Source organism: Tyto alba, unplaced genomic scaffold (assembly GCF_018691265.1).
Source record: "Tyto alba isolate M040663 unplaced genomic scaffold, T.alba_DEE_v4.0 Super-Scaffold_16, whole genome shotgun sequence".
Taxonomy (NCBI): domain Eukaryota; kingdom Metazoa; phylum Chordata; class Aves; order Strigiformes; family Tytonidae; genus Tyto; species Tyto alba.
The window spans coordinates 21,093,894-21,120,763 of record NW_024881278.1 but is presented as its reverse complement, the minus strand read 5'-3'; the positions used below and the strand labels follow the sequence as shown (position 1 = coordinate 21,120,763).

Below are 26,870 nucleotides of genomic sequence, written 5' to 3'. Positions count from 1 at the left end.
CCAGCAGCTAACTCACAGTCCCTTTGTTCTGGGCCACCATGCCCTGAAAGCCTCCTCTCTCCTGCATGGCATGTGTGAAACCAGCACTCCTGCAGCACGACACTACTGCTAACCGGGCATAGAAAACAGCCTGGATCAGAGCAGGAAATGTTCTGTAAGGTTCACCCAAGACTTCCCACAGCAGCATACTCCTTGCCAAGGCACCAGGTAACTGTTCAGTGCCTGCATAGTTACCTTAATTTTTCTCAGCACAATGACCAAGATGCCCTCTGTGCTGAAATCCTAGATGTGCACTGTAGTCCTGGCCAAGAGCAAGCTGGCAGGTGGTGTCTCAATTGATAAGCCTACCAGACATTTGGAAAACAGATAAATCTATGAAGCCTTCAAAATCCCCTGGAAAACATTTTCAGTAGGTGGATGGAAAGAAAATGAAAAAAGACTCAGGCCAAGTTGCATGGCAGCCCTACATCTTTCTTGGAACCCTGCCTGTAGATCTCATCAGTACCATACAGTGATTTTAGAGAAGTGAGGTCCCTAAGGCTCCAAAGAAGCAATAATGATTTAATTTATGTGGATAAAACCCAAATCCAGCAGCCTACCTGTAACATTATTTGTCAAGCAATGGCAACAGACTAGTACAGATTTTTATATCCTGGGCATTGACTCAGTGTCAACTATTTAATGAAAAAAAAATAAGAAAAATAAAAAGTAGCTGATCCAAGGACTGGCAATGACTATACACAAGGATCCAATCCCTCTCTTGCCTCCAGTCCCCTCCTCACGCTTCACCCTAAATTTCCCCTCCCTCTCTGCCTTTCTCACTTGGAAGATGTTATTGTTTTACATGGCACATTCCCAAGCTGCTAGACCTGGACAGTAAAATTATTCACTGACTTTACTGTACTCTTCTACCAGTCACTCGTTTTTTAAGCTTTCAGCCCTCCTTCCCTCCACCTCCACCTACTCCATTCCCCAATGAAATTTGCTTTTTCCCTTCTCTCCCTCCCTCTTTGCTAGGCAGAATCTGGAAAAAAGAAATCAAGGCCAAACTCAACAAAACTACTGCTGCGTAATAGCAGTCCTTTTTCGCACACAGATGGTCAGTCAGAAGAATGAGCGCTTTATAAGACAGACATCGTGCTGGTCTTTGCAATCCTGTTCTCCCAGACCTCAGCAGGAGTTTTTCATCACCAAAGTGGATAATAACTCTGTCAGACACCTCATACACACAGGTATTAATAAAAAAAGAAAATACTGTAGTGACTGATTTTACAAGAAACTGGGAATCTTAATGTGATAGTTAAAAATGCGCACGATGATTACGCACAACCAATAGCTATGTCAACAGGGGTTTATAGCAGGTTGCTAATAAGCAGGGAATGTGCTTATGTATACATCTATGGTTTTTCACTTTATTGACAACATTTCCGCAGCCAAAGTCCATGTATCGTTGCATAGTCATAAACATGCACACGTTGTGTGCTTGTAAACACCTAAGTGACCATAGACTTCTATGTGTTTGCATATGGAAACACCATTTGCATGGCGAATAGCAGTTTACAGCATTGCTGTCTGATACACCACAAGCTGCTAGAAGTTATGCATGCCTTTATTTCTGAAGTTTGGCTGAATCTATAAATAGGCTTTAATGTGTTATTTTTATAGATAATTCCTTTTTCCCAAAAGTGAGTTTTGATGACAAAGAAGGTAGATTCCCATCATTATTAATTAGATGCCAAACCCTCAGTTTTTCTTGTGGTAGATACAGAGTGTCAAGATCGTGTATGAAGACACAGACAGCACCAGCATTCACTAACCCAGAAACATAGTTTCCTTTGTTTAAAATGGAAACATATTTTCAAAAGCTCTAAATTTTCCTACAACAAAAGAAGAAATGCTAAAGAAAATCAGTGCAGCAAGTTAGAAGTAGGAACTCTGTTCTAAGTCATCTTCCTCTTTCTTCCACAAATGGAAATTCCTAGTATGTTTGTAGCTCAGCAGTTTCAAATTCAAATAGAATGAAATTACGTGTGAACTCTCACACTCTCACTTCATTAGTCTTTCCCTTCATTAGTCAAATGAGAAGGGGTAGCACTTAATGCTTCTGTTCATGAAAGAAGTTCTCACAATAACATAATTGAGAGATATTCTGCCATTAAAGTTTAAGAAAAATTGTACTTTGTACTTGATCTGATTCAATGAAGACATAAAAAGAAAAAATATGCCATTTTAGAAGCTTAAAGATGATTCAGATCCCAAAAAGAAATTAATTTCCTGACACCCTTTTATTACCAGCAGACCATTGCACACTAAGCACTGAACAGTTATGGTGTATGTGGAAGGACAAATCCCTGCTAAGGACACACGCTTTCCACAGGTTAAGCAGTGCCCAGTGTTCAGCCCTTGGTCTGTATTCTTCCCTGGACAGAGCAGTAAGAAATATCCTCTTTTCCTACTCTGGCTACCCCATTTCTCCTGTTTGTCCATTCACCAGCCTATGTTTCAGAACCATTTCTTTGTACTATTGAAGTTTCTGGAAAATAAACACCATCAACAGCACCCTGCTGATGATTTGTACTCTCCCCTGGGCGCAAAACTAATTCAGGATTTTGTTCAGGAGCTGCCAAAGAGCAGCATATAACTTATGATTAAAGAGGTGCATGGACAAAGCTGAGAGTGAAGATTGCCAAGAACAGGGCTTTGCTGTGCCCACCTCAGTTTGGTGCTGTCAAGCCTTCAGCTTCATTCTCTAAACATAATGAAACAAATTGTCAGCCTTTTCAGCATCAATCTAATCCATCATAAATTAATTTTTAGGGGCATTTTCCCAGGGGTTCAATCCAACTGACCTGGACTCCATGCTTCTCTTTTACACCAATCATAAAAATTAACAGTAAGTGTTCAAAACAAGATCTCATGCATATGGAGCACAGAATAAGATTTAGGAAAGGGAGGTTAAAAGTGTTCAGCCACTGCAGGGGGAAAAGAGAAAAAAAAAAAACAAAACAAAACAAAACAAAAAAACCCACATAGTTTAAACAGCAAGTCTGAAAGTAACAAAACCTTATTTAAAAAAAATTTATATTATACTGTAGTACAGCACAAATAGAATGTACATTAACTCTGGATGCACAATCACATATACTCCTGTTTTCAATCAGCGTTTTCAAACTTGTAGACACTATTTTTTAATTATTATTAATGACAAGCCTTCAGACTTCACTACATCAGCAGAACTCTTATTAAAGGGTGTGAGAGGAAAGAAGAAACTTACCCTAAACGCAGGTTGTTCTGCAACAGCTGTCTCAGCAACTCATGAAACTTTCTCTGGCATAGACAGTGCTGGCATCTGTGAAACAGAATGTAGGATTGGGCTGGGGACGAGGTTAGCAGGCCCATCCCAACAGTAAGCAAACCAACTTCTTTACTGAGGATCTTCAACAGGAGAAAATAAAAAAAAAAAAAAAAAAAAAACCAAGAAAAGTTTTTCCTTGACAAGAAAATACATGGAGAAAAGGGAAACTGCATTCTAATGTATATTCTCACCTTCTCTCTCTGGATACCTTAGTCTCATAAACTGAGTTTCCACTCCTAAGAGAATCAGTTGCAATGACTATCACAGCAGTAATTTTTGATGGCTAAAGGCAGAGGAAGTCTAAAAACTGATAGGGTGATGTACCCTCAATCTCCTACATTTATCAAGCCATCTTAGGAGAATTTTTATAATGCTACATGAGCTCCAGAGTATTTAACAGGAACTTCTGTGTTCTCTTTCAGAATTTCACTTTTTCCGTGCTGGGTTTCAAAACATTTCCACCTTAGCATGAAAATAAGAAAGAGTATAAACCAAACCTGCAGAGCTCTAGCAACCTTGTGCAAGTCAGAAATACATGTATGTGAATGATTTGACAGGGGCTGAAACCCCAGGCTTGTAAAATCAACCAAGAGTCTCCAGTGCCCTCAGTGGAAGCAGGATTGCTCCCTGGCAATCCCGGATTACTGAGGCTGTAGTTTTTAAAATAGAACAGAGAGTGTATTTCAGCTGGATTTTAACCCAAGAAAACCTTTCTGATTGTAATGGCATTACTACCTTTCTATTTCCCCTTCCACTCTTTCCCTGTTTAGTTTTCTCTGCCAGCAGCTCCCCAGCTTGACCTCCAACACACAATGCTCTTTCTCCATTTCAGCCTTAGTCACATAAATTGCTCTGAAAAGCAGGATCCCCAGGCTCTCACGAAGCTCATGCTGAAGTTAATGAGACTTGGCACAGGATCTTCTCATAGAGAATGATTTGCAAGAGCAGCACCTTACTATTGGAGACAACACAAAAATCACTTCTCCACTGACAGTTTTCATCCTCAGCTCTAATTTTTACCCAAGTCAGGAATACTTTTTTGCTTTACATCCAACTTGACAGTTACTAATACTACTGTGAATATATACCACCTGACTTTATATGATTTAGAAAGAGGAGAGAGAGCAAAGATAACCATTTCATTGTAAGTTTTAAGTGCCCATAAATCTTTCTACATCAAACCATTCCTGATCTCCCGTGGGGGACTCTCCAAGCACTGAAGCCATGCCTATTTGGCAAGAACTACAGACAGGGATTTCTTTTTAGCCTCCTTCATCTCTACAGAGGGCAAAAATCTTGGATAGAAAACTTTGGTCCAGAAGCTTTTTCCTTTTCCTCCAGCAGTTACAGACACAGTGATGGTTTTAATAGAGTTCTCTAATGACTCTATTGCTACTTTTTATGACTATTTCTTGGAGTAATAAAGTGGCAGAGGCAATGATATTGAATCATTAACTTTTCTGTAGCAAAGAAGAGAACATAATGAGTCTATCAAGTTATTTTCATTCAAAGCCCAGCACCAATGCATTTCTGCCTACTGCAAAACACAGAGTAAAAATTCCTTCTCACCTGTGTGCTCTCCTAGTTAATGTCGGGAGGTAAGCTCACCCTGCCCAGCTACTTGGGGGGTAATTTCAGAAGTCCCACCTTGACTTCTGGTTTGTGATATTGCAGTGATTATTCCTCAGAATGCCTGCGATAGAGTAGACCAATGCCTGAAGATCTCATGTTCTCCAGGGAAGTGCAAATTAATGGGCATCTCCGCGGACTGGCTTCTCCCACCTGTGCATAGTGCAAAGCAACTCCCTCCAGAGGCTGAATCAGATTCCAGGTGGGAGAAATTACCCCATCTCTCTCGTCATCTGACCTTGAAAAGGGTTAAGGCTCCTAATTTTGGCACTTCAGTTTGGTGACAAAAACAGAACATGATGGTTCTAGACTCTCATACAAGTAGTTTTTCTAATGTCAGGGACCTTGCAACATAAGATAAAGTGAATATTTTTTCACCACAATCTTTATAAAAAGTAGAGACTGAGATTTGGAAAGCCCATACAATGGCTGTGAGGTAAATACAAGTTCCATTGAAGGAAACTGATATATATTTTACCACAGATTTCAATGGCTCTGGAATTTCACTTCTACTTATGCTCAAATGACTAGGTTTATTAGCATGAGATCCCCCTATCTATTCAGTAGAAAACTTATTAAGTTTACAAGAGTGTATCTAAAATTGCTATCTAAACCAATAGCAGCTGAATGAATGTACCTCGTTAACCAAAACCAAATGTGTGTTCCTCTTCAGTTCTTGCTACAGCTGTAGCTGTGACACAGTTCTGTGCTATGCTGTACTATAGCAAGTCATATCAAAAATGCAAACTGAAGGATAAAATTATTTCATTTCCAAAATAAATAACTGCCTTCGGTCAACACCAGTACACAAAAGGCAGGTATTTTAAATTAAGGGACCTTCAGGGAATTGGTTCTTCACAAAGTTTCAGTTAGCTTTCAAATTATCTCTCACAATGTGTACAAATATTACTAACCAAACCACTGAAAAATGAATTATCAATACTTTTATTTACCTAATAGTTAACACAAGGATAACAACACACTTGCAAATTTAAAATAAAAACATATGTGGAGACTTTTTGCCCTAAATACGAATTTGAAACAGATGTGCTCTTTTAACTGTATTTCTTCACCCAATGCTTTTCTCTTCACTGTTTTTATTTTTTAATGTATTTTTTTCCAAAGGTACATAATAATTTATTCTCCCTTTTATCTGACAAGCATGGATTTCAAATGACATATTCTATCTTTATTTCTTGCTGACATAACTCATTCATATCCATTGGTGTTTTGCACAAAGGGAGCTGCCTGCAGTTCAACTATAGGCAGGGATACTATTTTTGTTAAAACTGTATTTAAAAATCAACATAACAAAGTTGCAGGATGAAAACATTTTAATATTCACCCCTGCTTCTGCCATTCTCACATCTTCCACTGAAGCCATGTTTTTATTGTACACTGTCATCCTACTTATTTCCTCATGTTTTCAAATATTGGTGCCTAATGTTGAGAGATAAATTAGATGTAGCAGCTTTTCAGTCCCAGAAACAGAAAATACTGGAAAATACATTTGATGTCTCTTTTTCTCCTCATCTTTAACTGTAACTTTTGCAGAAAAGCACTGAAAATGTGGTAAAGCAAAATTCCATGCAGTAATGAAACACAAGAGGTATCAAAGAGTTAGCTCTCTACCAAATGTATCAAATCTGAACGTCTTCTCCAAGACTCACATTTCAGGGAATGCTCACTTACACTGCTCTCAGTTAAAGTTATTCAACAGATTAGCAAGAAAGATCTCAACTAGGAAATAGCAACTTGAATTCCTGTAACAAAATGTCTTCAAATTTTCTTTTATAACAAATTGTCTTCAGATTTTTCAGGGACATTTAATCAAGGCAAGCTTCATTAGCACTCACCTGGTCATGAGGTGTCTTGGCCTGTCATTACAATACAAAGTGCTACTGCATGAAAGTGTTTTAATTCAAGCAGAATCTAATTCCAAATAGCACACCCATCTATATGACTTCATATTCAGATGCTCTGAAAAGAGATTTATAACAAGCCCTGTATTTACAAAAAAATATATTTAAGGTGTAAACCCAAGAACTGATAAGTTAGGAAATGTTCCAAAATTTCTACTGGGTCTAAATGTCAGGAGTGGGTATCCGGGGGCTGCATGGGCCCTGCGTGGCGGAGGGCTGGGGCTGGTCACCACAAGGTCCTGCTGTCTCCAACCCCACTGTGAGCACCTCAAAACTGCAGCCCATCAGGGGACTCTGTCGCACATAGTTAAAGAATGTAGCCACTAAGACAGGAGATGTGAGGAAGATACATGTTTTGAGGAAGTAAAAGAAAAAAAACGGAGTGGGACATGTGGAGAGCAGCATTACTGGTAACATGGCTGGAGACATGCTCTGGGAAGGAGGTGCTCCCTGACATAGGAAGGACAGCCCCACAGGACTGAGGTTGCCCCACACCAGGGCAGGGACAGTCCTGAGGGACTGCAGCCATGGGTGACCCACACTGGTGCAGAAGAAAACAAGTAAGGAACAGCAGAAAGCCATTAGGCCAGTGACCCCAAGCTGCTGTGCCACCTGTCACCTCACTGAGGGGACTGGGGCACTCTGACAGCACCCGTGGTGATGGCGAAGGCTGAGGCCAGGAAGAAGGAGGAGAGGAGTCGGACAGAAGCCGAGCCTGGGCAAGGCAGAGGAAAGGTGTTTCCCTAGGTGATAATTTAATTGTCTTTTTTTTCTCAATACTTGAATCAGTAATTAAAAGTTTAGGTTGATTGTCAATAAATTAAATTAAGTAGAATTCCCCAAGCCAAGACTAGTTTGCCCATGAAAAACTTAACATTTAGGAAAATCCTTATCTGTCCCATGCCAGTATTTTCATTCAGTCTCTCAGTGTATTCGTTACCTGACAGGATCTTCAACTGCACAGCTGTAGGCCACCTTCACCACCAAACCCTGCCACATTCACCACGAATAATTTAACCATGAGCACAGAGAAAGAGTCTTTATATGACAATGGAGAAATGTCAATGCTTCATATAATTCAGACTTCATATGCTAAAAGATTTCTGAAAACAATATTAGAATTCTGATTTCTAAAAAAAAAAAAAAAACAAACAAAAAAAAAAAAACACAAAAAAAAAAAAGTGATGATTTCATTAAATGAGGTAAGATTTTTTAGGGTAGATGTCAAAAGATATATTTCTGGCCCAAATACTCAAACACCCCGGCTTTGTCAGGTCTCTGATTCAAAACACACAGCTACAAACACTTTTTTAATCTTTTTAATACTTAACAAGTAAAATATAAATGAAACGGTGTATTTTTTTTTCCTTTGCATTACTCTGAAAAATGTTAGAGGATGTTGATGTGTATTTGGTCTAAGCAAACACATTCTGCTTGATGCAGACACCTGACAAAATTTAAATTTAACAGTTAAAGTCTGGCAAAGCTGAAGTGACTGAAAATAAGGTCTTATTTAATGGGGTCTTACAAGAATAGTTTTATGAAAGTGGACAGAAAAGTCAGGCAAATTCAATAACTGGGGAACTTACTGGGACAATGATATATAATTTGGATACCAAAGAGTAAATCAGAATACTTTGGAAGCTTTGGGATCCTTGAAGAAGTGCAGTTTCACAACAATCAGATAGAAGGGGAAAAAACAGAACCATGTTGCAGACCTGGCACATCTCACTGAAAGTTCACAATAGAAAACCAAGCTGTGATGGCCCTACACCAATCAAAAAAGCCTATAAAGACTGAGACTGAGAGATGGCACTATAAAAATCGTAATCAGACTCAGGAACCAGACTGAGTCAATTACATGTTGGCCTTTGAGCAGCAAATCAAAACAATCAGCAGAGAAATCCAAGCAGCAATTGAACATTGACCATTGGAAACTAAGAGCAGCAGCAATTCACCGAGATTTTTCATTTTTTTAAAGTGAACTCAAGGAAAGCTAGTAAAACTCAGCAATTGCTAACATACCTCCATAACTACAGGTTTAATAATGTCCCATAAACTTTAAGAATTTGAAATTCATTGCTGCGGAGCAGCTTATGCATTCGGTTTGCAACACACCCATTTTCACACTCAAAGACATCAGAAAAGCAGATGAAAGTTTATTTTTCTTTTGATAAAGAAGTTAAACAGATTTTGGCAGCTTGCCATCAATTTGACCCTAACCCTCAGCTTCCCCCCTGCTCAAACACTATAAATTAATCTTACACTGGTTGGAGGGGGGGGGGGGGGGGAACAAAAAACAAAAAAACAAAACAAAAAAAACCACACCAAAACCTGAAAAACTTCCAACATTCAAGTCCTTTGGCTGAACCTCTCAGGGGCATATCCCATGGTGACAATCTTTAGTCTTGACTATCTCAGCTGGCCTCTTCCCCAAAACTATGCTTATAGCGCAGACTTCTCACTTAAACTCCAATTCCATTTTCTCTTGGTTTTGATATTACCATCAACCACAATTTCTTGTTCAGACACTCAAGAAATACCCATTATGACTCTCTTCTTCTGGACTAGCTGCTGGTCTCCACACACACACACGTTTGCAGAATAACTTCACTCAACTGAAGTCACTCCAGGTTTCCACTGCAAAACCTAAGAGCAGAGTATGAGCCCTACAAAGTTAGTCTCAAAAATTAACGATCAAATCCAGGAATTATGCAGGGAGGGAGGAAAAAGATTTAGTTGATTTTGACTGCAAGACAAACTAGATGAAGATTTTTATAATTTTTCTGCATAGCAATGAATATACAAACAGTGAACAAATAATACAAGAGGATTTCCACTTTACACACACACAGAAGTGCAAGGCACACAGGTTATCCTAGGCCAGATTTCAATTCTAAGAAAACTGATATCTCAATCTTCCTTATGAAACCTTAACCATTTTTTTCTCATAGTCATTCTGCGATAATTTCCTCAAATGTCAAATCCCCATCTTCCTCACTTATATAAGTGACCATCTGAAATGATTTTTCAGGACAGCCTGAAAATGGAGGAAAGTTTCAGAGTTTCTAGTAAGTCTGAATTTTGTGAAACAAAAAGCTGGTTGTTACATCACTCCATGAAAAAATATTTATATTGGCTCTAGCTTTAAGGTTACATTTCTCAGTTCATGCAAGTGGCAGGAAACATGCAGAATCTAATCAAGAGATAGTCCACAAGGCTTGTTAAATGAAATGTTAAATAAAGCCTTGTTATGAAAACAAAAAGATGCAACTCAGGAAATGAGCTTGGTCATCTCACAACTCCCTGTTGTTCCACAGCCAAACATTAGCTAAACATTACATTATCATTATAAACAATACACAGGAAAAAATCTGCATTCAAGATTTTACCCTAAAAGTAAATTTGAAGAGCACCTAAGTGACTTATGAGCTTCAGCTTTATTTTCAAATCTAACTTAAAAGATTAATTGAGATCTTAATGAAAACCAGGGAATGTGGCTTCCAAGTCACGTACTTTTGAAGCATTTACATAAAATCTAAAGTACAGTTTTATGCAGGAGCCAGAAAAACCTGCAAGAAAATATAGTTACAAAATGCGAACTCATATACAAGAAAAATCTTTTCACATGGAAGAGTCCTTCTTTGAGGAGAAAGCTCTTTATTTTTCAATGCAGAAGGTCAGTGTTACTAGAAAATAAATAACATGAAAGAGGCGGAAGAGGGCAGGGGAAATTGCTCTGCAGAAGAAAAACAAAGAACAGCAGTCACAAACTTCTCATGAACTCCTGAACTACCAAGTTAACCAAGGTAATCTGTTCCTATCTTCCATATTTCTGGTCCAGCCCTTCTTTCATTTGTTTGGTCTCACTGTTGTAACTTTCATACATTTGTAAGGGTGAACTATGTTTTACCACAGTGAGTACAATCTCTGAGTTTCCAGTGGGGTTCTCAAACTGGTACACAGTCTCAGACCAAGAATTTTTTCAGATTATACAAATGCATCAGCGGTGTCTTGTATTAAGCCTCTGTTTTTATTTGACAGTATGATTGCATTTACATTTGGGGTGAAGCCTGTACAAAGGGATGGCTTTTGAGCTTGGCTCCTGTATACTCTCTTAGCTCCTAAAATGGTGAAATTAATAGCTATTTTTATTTCATCTGGCAGGGAGATTTGCAGTCAATGTAGGATTGCATCTCCTGTGACCACAGGGTTTCTCAGATTTCCCAACAGTTTAATTGCTCTATGCTACGTGAGGTTGCATTTTCAGAGAAGGAGCTATCTCATACAGCCAGAGCTCTGCAAACCAGCCAGCATTCTTGAAATGCAGTCTTTGTTCAGTGACTAGTAGGAAAAGAAAATTAGTAAAATTTCATTGGATAAAGAACCATAACCAAATAAGGAGCTTATGCTTAAAAATTACTATCAGTTTGATAAAATTAAACTAATGAAGCAAAGGAAGTTTAAAGCAAAACCTAAAATTTTCAGTGAAAGTTTGACTATGATGGAATGATTTGTTTCATTATCTCCAGTGTCTTCATTGCTGACATTAAAATTTCATAACACCTTGATTTCTAGAAAGGGAAAAAGGTAAAAAGGGAAAAAGAAAAAGACAACCAAGTGAGTTGGTTGTCTGGACAATCAATGTAAACTGGACAATCAATGAAAACAAATACTTGGTTTGTTTTTACTTTCCTCTCTTCCTGAATGAATTAATGAAACTGTTGAACTTTGGCCCCTTCTTCAGGCTAGAGCAGCAAGGAGACTGGCTGACTTAATATCCCCCACAGCCCACAGCAATGCTGATGGAAGATTTTAATGTGAGAACACTATGTGCTCGTTTGGCATTTCATTCCCTAGAGGGAATATGGTAGACAGTGTATAGATTAAATTTAGCTAGAATTGGACATTAACACACACATACTTGGTGCCTTGATAATAAAGATCAAGAGAGGTCACTCTATACTTGCTTTGCCCTTTGCAAGTTTATAATGCCTTTGCCTTTCTCATTTCTTTTTTTCTTTTTATGGCATAATTGTTGCATAGCAGACAACCATTTTGTCTTTCTTAGTGATGCTAGCTAGACAATATAGGAAGCTTGTGTCAGGAAAATAATCAGGATTCTCTGAAGTACTCTTGAAGTCCTTTCAGCATGCCTCATAATTGATTTCAAGTGTCTGATGAAAAGTCAGGCCCTGTGACACAATTTTTCTTTCACTTCAAAATCAGACAAAGAAAAATTCCTTCCATAGGAAAATCAAAACTTCAGGTCTGAAATGAGAGTTTTCTTGGATTTTCTTTTTGTACATGAAACACTACTATTCAGAGGTATCTTCAGCATTGCACCAGCTAATAATAACACAAGGATAGTGTTCTGCAGCCACTGCTTTGCAGACAATAAAAAGGCTCACTTTTAAAGTGCGGTGCCAACAACAGTTTCAGGTCATTTCCCAACTGGCTTTTCCTGTCTGGTATGCCTTTCAGAGTTTTGGCTCTGTTGACACTGCAGGTTAAATGAAACAAAAAATCCAAACAGAAGCCACAAAACTCAGCAACTCAGACTTTTTGATCTACCTAAGTGTTTTTAAGCCTGCTCATCACCATGGGATCCAAGTGTCCTTTTTCACATTTCAGTGTTTCCAAAAGGGTCAAGCCATGGTAAGACCATAATGCTTGAGTGGTTGCTGCAAGCAAAGATTATTTTAGAGAAGAAACAAGTCCTCTTCTCCAGAAATAAGCCTGAACAGGACAAATTAAAGGAGGAATAGGACAGAAAGGAAAGGCTGTTTTCCCTTGGCAAAAAGATTAGTAGAGTTGGCAGCATATGGAAAGCAGAGTTGTAAAGAGTTGGAAGAAAATGCTTTCCTCTAACCTTCAAGAGCAAGGAGGTCACAGTTCTTTCAAAGGGCTTCCCTTGGGATAGTGTGAATATGGACCGTCCCATACTTTATGGATTGAATAACCATCTGAAAGTACAATAATTTGAGATAAACTCAGATTAGTTTCTTGCATTGACATCTGCTTGGAAAATATAATGGAAAATAACATGGAAAATCTAGTGCAAGGGTCATTTGGCTTGCTATGTTAATGACAATACTGCCAACATCAAGTACCAAAACAATGAGTAATTTGTAAAGATTTGGCATATTACATCCTGTTTAATAAATTCAAAGGTTTGAACATGACAGCGTATTGTAATGTAGTAACATAATACTGTAAATTTGCAGAGCCAGATTCAACCCATAAGCAGACCCAACATTGATTTCAATATACATGCTTACTGCAAGATGAATGAATAATCTGAATACATACTTGGCTGAATACATCCTAACCCCACTATATATACAATGAAAAAAATGTGTGCTGCTTCTTTCTTGTTATTTTATATAGTCATGTAATAAATGTGTTTTTTTATACATATTTGCATCTCTATTTTGGCAATGAGAAAAGTATACATTTAAATGCAAGGCAAGATAATTGGTCTTTGAAGACCTGGCAGGCAGACTTTAGTTAGCATAAGTTAACAGAAGCACAGTCAAGGCATTCATTCAAAAAAGGCACAGTAACTTTGGGATGAAGGGAAAATAGTCAAATGAAAGGTAAGACCTGCTTTAGTAACCCAACATAGTCAAATCAATAATGGAGCCTACAAAGTGGCTGAGGGGACAGTGGAGAGAGGGACAGGATAAACAAATATCAACTATGGCACAGGGGAGAGGCAAGTTAGTACTGATTTTTTAATTTCTTCCAGCAAATTGCTAGACAGATCATCCACTAGAGTGTGTGAAAAATCTCTCTCTCTCCATCTTACAATGTTACCTGGGGAGCTAAAATGAAGACCCAGGATAAAAATCCAGCTTCTGGGAGTCCTGCTGGCAAGATTCTATCATATATCTTCCCAGAAAGAAGAAAGTTTTCTGTTATCAAAAATCAGTCATGGCATTTCTGCAAGGACAGGTTAACCACCACTGTCATCATCTCTCTCCTACAGAACACCCGATGAGATTGTGGTCAGAGCAAGAACTCATCTGGAAGGACCAAGGACTGGGCATAATGCCGGACAACGCTTACGCTTCCAAAAGATATAAATGGAGATGCACAAATGAAACAGACACAGACTAACAATTCCTGTTCTTGCTCCAAAAATGGATTAATTTGCTGTGTGAAGAGTGAAAGTTTCCTCTGAGTTCCTTTGTCACTAACAAATGTGGGAGAAGCGGCCCAATGTTATTTTGTTATCCAAGACCTAGCATGCCTCTTTAGCCACATCGAACGAGCTGGTGGAGGCAGAGGGGGAAGCTGGGCAGTGTGGAGAGATGACTCACTAATCGTGTCAGGAGAAAAAGTGTTTCATGTCACTCAACAGCATCTCCACAGGGCAGTTACAGGAGAAGCGCTGACAGCCTCTGAAAGGAATCACATCCAGTCGTCCTCCAGCAGGAAGAGGTTGGCTTTGACACGAAGCTAATAGGGTGGGTGAGATGAAAGTGGGGGGAAGGGACCTCTGGGCTCCAGGCAGGATTTTGCCTTCCTCTACCCCACGAGGAGACGGAAGAAGAATGCATTAGCAGTCCTGACTGCTTTCAGCTAGCCTGTCCTTTCTGACCCCTTCACCAAGCAGTTCTGTATCTCTCTCATTCCCCTCCTTTCAAAATTTAAACTTGCTAACCCTGCTGCCAAAAATAAAGACAGAAATAACACCAGGGTTGAAAGCAGTTTCAACGTAAGGAAGAGCTGCAGGGACAGACGAGGGATTCTTGCCACATGACATGGAGTACATACCATACCACAACACATGCAGATAAGTGCATTTTGCAACCAATTTTACAGACTTGTCCTGCTTTTCTTTAGAAAACGTTTAGTCAGGCTCTTTCAGTCACTGGTGTGCTTGAATGATTTTCAGCAGTACAAGCAGTAAATAAGTGTAGACAAAGAGGGGAAACATCTACAGAGGGGATGAAGTCACCCAGGACAAAAATGAAGCTAAATAACAATGCATTTAAATCATATAATAAATGTCTGTATTGGTGCAGAGTTACCATCTCCAATGTACAAATCAGAAAGCATAAAAAATGAATGTAATTTACATTCTACATAAGAGCAACAACTCCTTACGGGGTGCATGGGATTCACCATCCCCACACCACACCAGAGCACTCTGAGGGACAGGGTATTCAGCTGTGACCAAAGACCTAAAATCCTCCTCCCAGAAGACACTTCTAGAGTCATGTTTTTAAAACACATAGGTGTCTAGGGTTACAGATGGGCATCTAGATTTTTACCCAAGGTATTCCTAACTGTCGAGGAGTCTGTGCAGCATTTTAACTGCAGCACACTGACTGCTTTCTGCCATTCCCTCTGTGGCAGCAGGCACACATCCCCCTCAGAGACCCTTGTCCTTCTCTTCTAGGCTCTCAGTACCCCTTTAAAGAGGCAATAATTCTCGCCTCAAAAAGCGAGTAAAAATTGATTTTATTTCTGACACTGAATAACAACACAGAGAGCAGCCCCTCGTCCATTAGTGGGGAATAAAATTCAGAGGTCCGGCTGCTCCTTTGCTTCAGTTGCACTTCAACATCACGTTTTTCCCCGCTTTGGTGGATTAAAGCTGAAAGGCTTTACGGGAAACATGTCTGTTACAGTATTGTAAACAATAAATAATAATAGAAAAGAGAAAGAAAGACTGATTTATTGAAGGCTATTCATTTCTATATAGTAAATAACTGAACTTTCAATTTAAGTGGACATTTTTACTGCCAAATAAATCTCCTTGCACAGATATGAGAGGAGCAGAGACTTCGTGTAGCACACAGAGAAGGAAAAGTAACAGAAATTCAGATAAAGCAAGTGAGCGCACAAGGCCAGACTCTTGATGGATGCTGCTGTTTTACACCAACCTAGGACTGTTTATATATTCATCTGCCATTGAATGATAATATTATACGCCAAGATATAGCAGAAATAAACAATTTGCTTTTGAGTAAACAAAAAAAATTGCCACATGCCAATTCAGCAGCCTTCACATCATGAAAACTCCAGAGAAGTTGATAGTCGCTTTGCCCAAATAAGGACTACTAAGATAAAGTTAGGTACTGCATCTATTTTTATACTTATAAATGTCCTGCTCTGATAAACATTTCAATACCCAGCAGTTCCCCCCGACCACAAAGAGGAGTGGCATTTTTCAGCACTGGACCACTGATCTACCTCTGCAGAGCCTGATGGAGATGGGTCTGTGGACTGATATGCACATCCAGAACCAGAGCTCAGGTATGTTCAGTGTTGGTCACTACTTGCCTCATTGTAGAAGTTTTCCCAAAGCACCAGAGGCCAAATTATTGTTATTGTACAGCGAGCCCCACTGTAAATGAGAATGGAGTGATAGATCTGACCAACACAAGAACAATATTTACACCTGGCTTATTACCTGAATTAGACCCTAACTTTGGACCCATCCAGTTTCTACTAAAGAAAAGGTCAACCTGAGTTTCTTATCACTTCTTAGAAATGTTTAGGCCCAAATCTGGGGTCTTCTCCTTAATATTCTTTGCTGATTTCTGCTCTGCAGTTTCTGTACAGTGCAGTGCTAGTAATAATACCATTTCCTCAGTCTGTGTGGATTCTTTCAATAACCTAAAGAAAGGGAATTTAAAATCTACCCTCATGAATTTTCACCAACTCCATTCTCTCTGTCTTTTTCCAGTGAACCAAATCTTGTTTCTTTTTGACTTCATTTCCCACAAAGTCAAAGTACAGTTGACACTCGCCAAAGTAACGTAACAGGTATGGGTATATCTAAAACATGGGAACTCAGGAGTGATTTGGAAAGTTTTACGTGTGTGAAATAATTGAATTCACACACCAGTGACTTTTATCTCAAAGGATGGCCACACAAAATGCTGAAAGTGATTCCTAAGTGGTGAGATACTACTGCACTTATTAGATTTCCATCTGATCTGGTGAACAGTCTTAACAATTTTATGGAATGTGATATATCCCTCAGGCTTAGAGTGAACTTTGACAGGTCACAGTTTTGAAGCTCCAAAACTTGAATTTGTGGAACAGATTTACAAACCTAAAAACTTTTTTGGATAAAAAACAAAACAAAAACAAACAAACAAAAAAAAAAAAAAAACAAAAACAAAAAAAAAAAAAAAAAAAGAGAAGACGACAACTATGGGAGAGAGAATTAGGGAAAGGAAAGAAATACATCCTGCATTTTTTAATATTTGTTTTACTGATTTACTTGATTTTATTTTCAGTTAGTTTAAACACCCGAGGCTTCTTCTATTTGCTCCTTTAAAAAGTAGTAGCCTGTCCATTAGCAGTGGAGAGCTAGTTAAGATTATTCACTATCCAGGTACAAATACAATGGATCTTTCAAAACATATAGTAGACTTTTTATTCTTGGCTGATCTATTTCAAGAGCTCTCCCTGGTTTTTGATCACATACAGCAAACTCACAATTCTGTAGCCAAATCAAGGGGATTGTGAACTTTTCTCTAGACTTGGAGCAGGCTTTGAAGTCAGAGAGTCAGTGATGAAATTAAAATGCAATAGGACATTAGTTCACTGAGTTCATGTACCAGGAAAAATCTGTTTTAAGATTTGAAACTGAAGTTAAAAGCACAATAAAGATACAAATTCCTACTAATCTGAAACTTTCTCTTTCTCACCTTGTCATAAAAGCCCTTTGTGCCTGTAACCACAGTCCCTTATCTATCCTCAAGGCTCTGCCAAAAGGAAGCTGACACCTCATCAGAAGATATCTGGGGAGAATGGTACTGCTTGAATCCCGACTCTATCTTCAGAATGATATTTTAGTCTTCAAGAGACGGCAGAGGATTTCCACAGGCAGATGGATCAGCAGAAAATGTAGCCGAACAGCTCATAAACAACATGTCCTCCTCATAACCAGCTAGTTGGTTTTCTGTTTCATGTTCTTACTTTTAAGAATTCAGCTGTGATGCTGTCTTTGTCTAATACCTGTGAATGTCTCTTCCCTAGCTGTTACCCTGATTTAATAATTATTGTAAATTAAATGTAAATGAAAATAGGCTTTCTCTTCACTGCCAATATTACTCTGGTTTTGCTGTGGTAGTTTCATAACTTTGTAGTATTAAATGTTAGCTATCCCACTTAGCAGAAACTAAGCACTGTAGTTTTTCTAAGAGATTGGAGTTGGCAAAGTCAGTCGCTGCTGAGTGCAAAAGAGTTAAGCCTACTTAGCTACCATGTGGTTAAAATCTGTAATGCCTGTAGGACCTTGCAGGATAAGACTTAGCAGGCACCAGTTATGCTGCAGTAAAAAAAATACCCTTTTGCAGTGAAAACATGCATATAGTCACTCCTTTCCTGCTTTCTTATTCTTTTGCTATATTTCATTTTTCCATGTGTTTACACAGCATTTCTGCAAAAGAAATCTTGGACTTCTAAAGTTTTTGTTCAGTCATTGCCTCTGACTACTTGTTATATCAAAGTGCAACTTTTCATTGATGCCCCTCTACTACAGTTTTTGATCCAAGATAAACAGTTCATCAGGAGCATAGTTAATGATGAATATAGAGTAATGGAAAATGAATGACAGAAAATAATGATCTTTATTCAATAACATCTTTTATTGTGCATGCCACAGTCATTAAAAATAATGTTCTACTAAATACTCAGGAAAAATGAGTCTCTGAGTTAGCAAACCATTTAAGCATGTGCTTACCTTTAAGTCTGTAGAAAGTCTTACAAATGTTAACTGGAGTAGTCATGTGCCTGGAGTTAAGCATGCTTAGAAATACTTCACTGGACTCAGAGCCAAAACCTGTTTGCATTATGGTTTGGGAATAGCAAAGGACAGAGAACAAAAGGAACAGTTATTCAGAATTTGGACAAATAGCTGTAAATACATTTTTTGGTGTTATTAAGACAATATTGGCTCTGCTCAGAATTCACTGACAGAACACACAGTCCTAATAATCACAGCTGAAAAACACAGACCACGGACATTTATTGATTTAGACAAGATCACTCCACACAGGAGAGCGAGCCTCTAGTTTTACAGACCTTTTAATTCCCCGTACACCATTCCTTTCCCTTTTACAAATCTCCTGCTGTGAAACTCTAATGCACTCTTGAGACACTAGAAATCATGGAACTCACTCTGCAAATTGTCCATCAGCCAAAAGAGGAAGCAGCTCCCAAGACCAAGGAGTTTAGTAGTTACCCATGCTATATTTTTGTCCAAGGCATAAAGCAGCAGAGTCACCCCATGCCCCCAGAAACTGAAATGCTATTGCAATAGAGATAATAGCTGCATATCGTTGTTGTTTCTACTGGTGTTATTATTAGCCACCTCCCATCCCCCCAGAAAAGGTACCTAATATCTGCTGTGTCTACTGGCCAAAAACGTCATTTCTTGTTTTAAGCAAATCCAACTTTCTATGCAAATGGAAGTAATTTCTTCGGTACAAAAAGTCCTTTCAGAAAATGCTGAACTGATTAGTATTATGGAAAAGTGGAACTAATTACTATAGTGATACAACAAAAAAACAAAACTAGAAATTAAAGCCATCCAATTCTTGCAAAAAAAAAGATGGCGTATTTCCCGTATACACAGTCTTTATGCACACTCATTAAAAGGTATAAGCAAGATAATCATACATCTATTTAACCCATAAGCACATGCCTTTGCAAATCCTTAAGGACCAGGAGTGTGTATCAAAAGCCCGTACAAACTGTTCACTCCTAGGCTTGGTTGCTCTTCAGCAACCCACCAGAAGCACTAGTTTACTCCCTAAAAATGAGGTTTGCTAGCACAAGGCTTATCTATCAGTCAAGCCCCATGTGAGCCTGAGGCAGAGACCTTTTGCTGGCCCTTCACTCCATGGTAAATTGCACCTTTGGAAAATAGAGGCCATGGGCTCGTCTGAACAACACGTGCCCCTTTTTTGAAGGAAGACTGTCGAGGCCACAGGGCCAACTCATTAACCTACCCCCCAGCAGTCCCATCTGGACGGTCTTATCTGTAGGAATTTGGTCGTTCATTTATTTTTTCAACCACCATTTGTGACAGAGTTTCTTAAAAAGCAGACTCGTGACTTATTATTAGCACATGGGCAGGTCAGCACACAGGTTTATTTGCTGTTAACCAACATCCTAACATGCTGTGTTTAAAATATCCAAAGGGACTATGAATAGGCTGTAAAAGTATGAGGTTGAATTCCTAAAGGTAAGAGCTTATGATGCTACCACTGTCAAAGCAGGTCATATTTTGCTCTGATAACCCACAAAAATTGCTATGCAAAGACATAGGTCATACGTATGTGAATTCCTGACAATTTCCTTTTTAAAAATCCTTTGATGACCCGCCTGTAATACTTCAGCCATGTCACTTAGGGAACAATGTAAAAAAAAGCAAACATTCAACTTTGAAAATGTACAATCCATCCAGAAAAGGTAAAAGAAGGGAAGAATCTAGGGTGAGGAGAGAGGGAGGGAAGGGCAAGAGCTAAGAGAAGAAAGAAAATATTCCCACTAAAGCATATGTAGAACAATTCCTGCAGGCTATTAGGAAGAATAAATACTCCCATCACCCTAGTCCAGGGGCAAGCCTCAAGAACAGGGATGTGACCTGTAGGACATTGGCAGGAATGTTTGGAAGGGAAGATCCCACTTTCTATCAGATCCTAGGTTATTCAGAGCTTCATCAGTGGAAACACTCGCAAAATACCTGTGTCCCACATTGTCAAAATATATTGCATGCACACAGCTGGACACCACATCCCAGGAAATTATACTTCATGGAAGAAAAAATAAAGCATCACCTCCAGAAAAGATTATCCACTTGCTTGCTTTCATCTTGTGCAAAGCACTGAAAAGTCTGGAAAGAGATAAATGTCTGTTATACAGGGATTTACACATTTCATCCAGACAATTGACTTAAATTTCAAGCATGAGGCCAGAATTGATCATTTATCAAGTTAATCTTCATGATGTATTTAGTGTCTAACTATAATACCTTCAATTGCTTTCACAGTTTGCAGAGCACTGGGCAGGGGAGAGCACCTGTTAAGAATCAAGAACTGAAAAAGCGCTATGCAGTAGATTTGAGTTATAAATATTGGCACCAATCCTGCAAAGGCCGGGCATCCGCTGAGCACCAGTGCAAATGAAGCTACAACTGGCCACCTTAGTGGTCTGATGATTGTCTGTCTGTTTTAGGCAAGGACCACCTTCTTAGTTCATTGAAAGGCATGAAAAAGGATTAGATGCTCAGCGTGGTCCAATATTTCTATCTTAATGAAACAAAGGAGCAAATGAAGGTAACTTGATTACAGCATTAACTTAAACTGTTGTGATATCCAGCAGCTTCCTTTCACCACTAGTGCCTTGATGTTTAACCATCACTAAGAAACTTTTGTTTTGACTGTCACTTTCTGTAATGCTCCTGGCAAGTATTAAAAAATATATAAAATCACAGCTCAGACATCTCTCCATCTTCATATACAAGACAGCTTTTTAAATCATGAGCTCTTCCACCCACATAAGAGTCAGAATCTTAATTTCTTTCTTGAATGAATAAAAGAAAGCATAGTTTCACAACTAATACTTTGATGTCTGCAACACTGGCTAAAACTATGAAACTGCTGGTCAAAACTGAATATTTAGTAAGTAAACATATTCAAAGATAAATTAGTCATTTCCCAACGTTCTGCATCTTCAAAACTAAACATTTTCTAATAAACTTTCTTTTTGCTAAACTTACGTATAAATACTAGAGAAAATACTCAAAACTTTATGTGGTGTTTAGAATACAAATCCTGCAGACTTTCAATAAAATTTATGCTCCTAAATCTCTTGAGCATATTTTCAAAGCTCTGCCTGTTTTGTAAATGGCCACTGCCAATTTTTAACGTTTGCTTTTCTTTTCAATCTATCCTTCCTACATATTTCAACTAATCTCATTTTCACTGAATCTTTTCTCTAGATCAGCTTAACTGCAAGCAAAGTGGGCAAACTGCTCATTCTTAAAAGCAAAGGGTCCTGTCTCTGCTGTTACAAATCTAGAAGAATAGATGTACAGGCCAGTTTCTTGGCTGCCTGTAATCACCACACATCAATAAATGTTGACTTACAACAATACTACATGCTGGGGAAAATAAATTGACCCCTTAGATCTCTAATTAAATCACCATCTTCCTTCCCTCTAGCTCTACCCTTTCATTTGATGACCACTTCCAAACTCAGTGGGAGGAGAGGTAGCATCCAACCGCTACTTGAGATCAAGCAAAGGAATGGAGGAGGCTTATGGGGTTATTTCCAAGCCACGTGTCACACGAGGTGATTTTTCATTCTGGTTTTGTACAACACCTTGACACCACAAAATCCTGGTTAGAAAGAGAAGGTTTTCAGCATTCCTGTAATCCAGTAATTCAATTAACAGACTTGGAGGACACTGAAGTTATTCTTTGGCATCACTGTGTGAAGAGTTGGAGTGCCATAGCTCTGCAGTCACAGACCCAGTGTAATACAATTATTTCCATTCCAGGCTTCAAAGATTGACATTTATATACTGAACAATGATAATGGAGTGTTTTAATTACCCAAATGAATGAGAAGCTCACGTTCAAAATCATTGCTGCATGGATTGTCTAAACGATACTTAAACATGACATTTTTCTTTCAGTCCAGTAATCCCAAGTGCAGATCACTAACACGTGTGAAAGTCAGAAATTGCAGAGGGACTAAACTTGTAAATTTGCATTTGTACATTTTTTAACTCTCTGGGGTTAGTTCTGGATTACCTCTGATTAACAAAAAAAAAGGGGGGGACAGGGGGGAGGAAGGGGAAATAATGATGTCAGGGTGAAAATTCACACATCTGGGTAGCAGGGAAACAATGCTATTTTGTCCCTTTATACTCAAGAATGGTTGTATTTTAAGATGCAAAAAATATATAGGATCTGTATTAATTATTAGCAATTTGAAAAATATCAACAAGTACAAGCTCAGCTATGCAAGGTAGATAAAAGCTACTTTGGTCTGACTTTTGCTTTCTTTTCTGAACTGCCACTTCACTAAGTGGCAAGCAGTGGAGGTCAGAGGCCAAACAAAAAGGATAAGCGTCAATGGGAGGCCCTGTGGTGTGACACAAGTGCATAGTGGTATATTGTCCACAGCCCATGAAGAACTTGTCAACAGCTCAGTGAGAATCCCTCAAAGGAGTGTCTACAGTTTCATTGCATCCTGCTCCCTGGAGGCAGTGGCAGATACCCAGGGAAGGAACAGCTATATAAGCAAGATGGCTCTCTAGGAGATCTGCTGTCTTCTAGTATTTGTTTTTATTTATCAGCATAAAGGTTATCAGCAGAAAAAGCTTCCAAATAACTGGAAAGTTCTATACAAGCAAAAACTGTTAGAAACAGGTTAGACTAAAAATTAATTACAACTTAGAAAGCCAGATGTGAAAAATAAATACAAATACTATTTTCTAAATTGGCTCACGCTACATTAAGCCTCTGCAAAATCTTCTTGTGACATCCTAATGTCTGGTCTTTAATTTTCCTGTGAAACCTGAACTTACCTGAGCAGCAGGCCAGGCTTTGATGAACCAGACTTTCCTACAAGGGAAATAACTAAGACATAGTGTCCTTTTCAGGAAAAATTAATTATCAAGTTATTCTCTGAAATACAACCTCTTGCAACAGGCAAGATGTCAGTTAATTCCTTCTCATCACCAAAGTTATCAGAGACAGCAAGCATCTACTATTAAATGATAATGGTCAGATTTTTCAATCCTGGTATACACTTAATGGAATTGAAAAGAGAATTTCTCTCAGTTAAGGAGAATTCCTGTCTTTCTAGAATAACCAGTTAAAAAGTATGCAATATGGACACACATCGCCTTTGTTCTGGTTTTATATAGCTCCTGGAACAACTGAGTAAGAGCCCAGGAAAGGGCTTTCTGGCCTAACATCATATAAGTAAAAAATCATCAACCATATTCTGTTTTGAAAAGACACCAGGAAATAAGCTGAAGAATTTTTAATTGTGGCTGTAACAATACAGACAATGGAACGGTTCATCAGGAAAAGTGATCAGAAGAAATTAAACAGTATTTGCTTGCCGGACGAGGCACATCACAAAAGTATTTGTGGATGGACATGTGGCCAGTTTTATTCATACAAAAACAATAGGCTTAATCAGAGTAAAAAAAAAAAAAAAAAAAAGAAGTGAAAGCAAGCAACATTTTGTTCTCTTGGCAGTGGATTTTAAAGAAGCCACAGCTTGTGTTTCTGCATAACAGGTAAGGAACTAGTCTGGGGTTGCAAAGCACATTTTAATCAATCTCCTCTGCCTCTTAATGAATTCAAGCGTTCTATATTTTCTACCTCACTCTCAGACTCTTCTTTAATCATAATTTTAAACACAGTAAAATATGCAAGTAATGAAGATGGATACCAGTATACTGGCCACATAACTTTAATGCAGTGGAGGAATTCTTGCCATCTGAGAGGCTGAGTCAGGTTGCTGTATTACTTTTAACTGTTTATAGCGGCCTACAGACATTTTTCTTAACTTCTCTATCACCTGTATTATTCCAGATCACCTGTGTTGAAATAAATGGGGTTAAGGCAGCATGAACTGAAACACAGAGGTGATGCAGACCCTTGCACTGTAAACATGATGCCATTTGTGGGGTGTAATGTCACATGTTTACATCCGCTGCTCCCAAGACCAGAAGAGCTCAGGCTGTTTCACTGAGAGAAGCAAAATCTAGAGCACCAAGTTTTTGGATAAATGACTGGCAAGGAGCCAGACCATAACTCACAGGTATTAGAAGATAGATTGAGCCGCTCTGCATAAAATACTGACCAAGTTACAATGAAATAAATACTTTATGATAGATAATAACAACAGTAATGTACAGTTGTTTAAACCTCTGAGAGGTCTTAAAAAGTCTGACAAATACCAGTCAGCCAGCCAAACAAAACAGCATCCCACATCTTCAGAAGACATGCATCGACACTAGAAACAGAACTTTCAACAGTTATCTTGAAACCAAGAATATCCAACTTGAATCAAATATTGCTATTCATCAACACTGGCACCTTCATCTCCTGTCAATGCTAGCAGTCCAAGCAAGATATTTGCACGCTTATGTCACAGCTGAGCAGACAATGTCAAACAGGAGTCCCAGCTCCTGGACTGACAGGCCACAGTTCCTCAGTCTTTGGAGCCTGCTACAACTAAGTTTACAACTTAGTGTTACAATCACTCAAAAAACCTTGGCACTTTCTTCCCCATAGTTATAATGCAATCCCACTCTTTATACTAGGCTTACCTAAAACCAACCTGACTAGAGAGTAGCTGCCTTCTGAGAGCTGCTCATTCAGAGAAGAGGAGCGATGTGGCAATCAGGCTTACTGGGAAGCACAGGCTAACACTCAGCCACGCTGCTGCTTCTACAAGACAGCAACTTCATTTGGGTGCCTGTGAAGCGTATTGTGCCATCTTTCACAAAGCCATGCTTTGATCAGCTGCCTTTAGAAACCTGGAGGAAGCCCCTGTTAAATACAGTATTTGGACCTTTGGTAATAGGAAGCTTTTTGCTTTTTGTCTGAAAGTTTCCCAGTAGGATCCAAAGGCTTGGGAAATCACAACAATACTCATCCTTGGAGGCCACCTTTACTGTTTTTGTCTTGTGAGTCCATTCCCCATTAACATCAACAGGAATTGGACCTGGAAGTTGAAGACCTTAAGGGATCAATCCACTTTTCATCCCTTAGTGCTTGAACCCCTAATAAGAAGGGCATCTAAATTAACTAGACGCAGCTTTCAAATCCACTTTCAAAACTGACTTTGGTCCTGTTCCTTCCCTCTTCAGAGCCAAAAGTGGTTTCAGCTTGTGCAAGCAAAACCAGGCTGTTTGCCTATCCCCACAAAGATAGCATTGGCCCTAGCCGCAGGCGGTCTGCCTCATACGTGGCACTCGTGGAGCCATTCCCCACGGTCACGCTGCGCCTGCCTGCCGCGACACACCAGCACGCTATCGTTCCTTAGAGGTTGTGGTTCTGAACACAGCTGCACTTACTCCCTGGGATAGTCAGAGTGTTAATGGAAGGAAGGAGTAGGAAACCAGAAATTTTTTTCTGCAAATCCCACGAAGTATTCCATTGCAATTTCATAAATGATAGAAGTCATTCAGAAACCGCAGCAACTGTTCAGGGATCACAACACGGAAACAATAAACTCTTCAGATTTCTTTGTGGAAAATGGATGAGAACAGTCTTTTGAACGAAAGGATTATCTGGGCTCTGAACACAGAGAGTTGGCTGACTTGAGAGAAAACCCAAATGACTTACAGGATCCTGCTAAACTTCTGCTCCTCTGTCCAACGAAGGCTACCCAGCAGAGAGCCAGTTTTGCATTACGAACTGCAACTTGCCTTCAGTGGATGATGGGCACTGTAAGGAGATGGAGAAAGGAGAGTGTCTAAGCAGAAAGAGAACAAAATTTACATTAGTTTTATTCACAGACCTGCCAATCCCTGGACAATCATAGTGTGGGAAACCAGAATGATGCACTGAGCCCTAAAGATGAAAACCATGTTGAAAGGACTAGATGTCAGTGTGAAATTAAAAGATAAACAGCATCTTTCCCTTCAATAGCACCAATACCATGTGACTTAATAAATTATGTGAGAACAGATTTACAGGCTCATGACCTAAACTCATTCCTTCTTTGATAAAAAAACATGCAAATATAATGATCTGGAGAAGAAAATTAAATCCCCAGGACTGGATCATATTCAGAATAAAAACAAAGAGGTTCTTCAAAAGCTAATCTCTCAGAAGTCTCAGTACAACATGATACTCTCTCAAGGTGCAGATTTCTCTACCTTGCTGCTTAAGTATGCTTTACTATGCAGAGCGTAACAATAAAGAGCATTTTTAAAAATTCAGTTAAAAGGT

The 26,870-nt window shown here is 38.9% G+C and overlaps 1 long non-coding RNA gene across 1 annotated transcript; it reads right to left on the bottom strand.

Annotated features, from left to right (window-relative positions):
• Positions 1-18,667: 18,667 nt before the first annotated feature.
• Positions 18,668-26,298, bottom strand: LOC116960784. The gene is made up of 3 exons (XR_004406571.1): positions 26,262-26,298; positions 20,721-20,776; positions 18,668-18,718 (listed from the first exon to the last, which is right to left on the bottom strand). It is a non-coding gene; the product is annotated as an uncharacterized LOC116960784 (long non-coding RNA).
• Positions 26,299-26,870: the final 572 nt, after the last annotated feature.